The sequence below is a fragment of the Etheostoma spectabile genome, chromosome 23, assembly GCF_008692095.1.
Source record: "Etheostoma spectabile isolate EspeVRDwgs_2016 chromosome 23, UIUC_Espe_1.0, whole genome shotgun sequence".
Taxonomy (NCBI): domain Eukaryota; kingdom Metazoa; phylum Chordata; class Actinopteri; order Perciformes; family Percidae; genus Etheostoma; species Etheostoma spectabile.
Window position 1 is genome coordinate 19,774,455 of NC_045755.1, and position 1,262 is coordinate 19,775,716.

The 1,262-nt window shown below is 39.5% G+C and overlaps 1 long non-coding RNA gene across 1 annotated transcript in view; it reads left to right on the forward strand.

Annotated features, from left to right (window-relative positions):
* Positions 1-240: 240 nt before the first annotated feature.
* LOC116673124 (uncharacterized) overlaps positions 241-1,262 on the forward strand; it is a 13,777-nt gene continuing 12,755 nt past the window's right edge. Inside the window, exon 1 of the long non-coding RNA XR_004327756.1 lies at positions 241-250. This is a non-coding gene — a long non-coding RNA (uncharacterized LOC116673124). The remainder of the gene's footprint in view (positions 251-1,262) is intronic.

A 1,262-nucleotide genomic window follows, 5' to 3' on the forward strand; every position in this document is an offset into this window, starting at 1 on the left:
ACTTTTCTGTGTTCCATATTTGTTGTTATGCTTTAGGTGTTTTTCTCCCTGCAGGCGGCATGACCCGCTGCAGGTGGAAACGGCTTTTTCTTTTTCAAATAAAGAGCAAGAATATAAATAAAATGTTTTGTCATTGTTGTGCTTGTTATTAGAAAAAACTGTGCGTTTCTATTAAAGCGTCCAGCCGTGCAGAACCACTGTAACAGGAATTTAAAAATGTCACGTTGCTCACAGAGAAATGACAAACTGTGTGTGTGTGTGTGTGTGTGTGTGTGTGTGTGTTCTGTGGTGGTGTGTTGGTGTGGTGTGTGTGTGTGTTGCAGTATTTAGATCAGCGTATTCTCTTCAAAACAAGCCTTACAGGGGTTTGTAATGATTATTTAAAGATAAAAATAAAACTAACGACAAAATAAATATTTCACTGACATTTGTAAAGTTTTCCAAACTGTGGTGTGTATGGGTGTAATAAGTGTGTGTGTGTGTGTGTGTGTGTGTGTGTGTGTGTGTGTGTGTGTGTGTGTGTGTGTGTGTGTTTCTCTACATCCAATGTGATTATATGTTAACAACAGCAACTTTAAGGAACTTTAGTTTTGTGTTGATTTTGGCAGTTGTATGATTTCGACGAGGTCGTCCTTGTGTTGTAAGAATCTTGATCTCGATTGTGTTTTTGTTTTGGGAGCGAGCGAGAAAAAGACACAACTTATTGTTAATACCATTTTCTTTTTTAAACAGTTTGCAGGATGATTTTAGGATTTATTTACTCAGGTTGAGGCAACAAAAGTCCGAGGAAAAGATCGTGGTTCGGGTTAAAATAACTAGCTTAAGTTTATAACGTAAACTACGTATGTGACGTTAGTTAAGAATCTTACGTAAGAAAGTTAACTTACATAGCCTAAGTTACTTTAAAAAAAAAAGTCAATGTTGACTTTTGGTTTTTACGCAAGACAGTCTGTATTCAAGATGTTCCACTTCCAGGATTGCGCCGGTGCCGCCACCTTTGTGTTGGAATTTTAACTGCGGCTGATTTCTGAGGACTCTGGTTACTGCTCCTCAGATCTCTGCAGGGTAAATCCTTAGAAACAGCTAGGGGACTATCTGTCCAATCTGAGTTTTCTGTTGCGCGACTAAGACAACTTTTGAACGTCCACGTTCCACCACAACAAGTTCCTTCCTGAGGCTATTTTGCAGCGGCACCATGGCTCCGTCCGGCACTAAGTGCCGCCCATGACAATTGTGATCGGTTTAAAGAAATGCCAATAAAC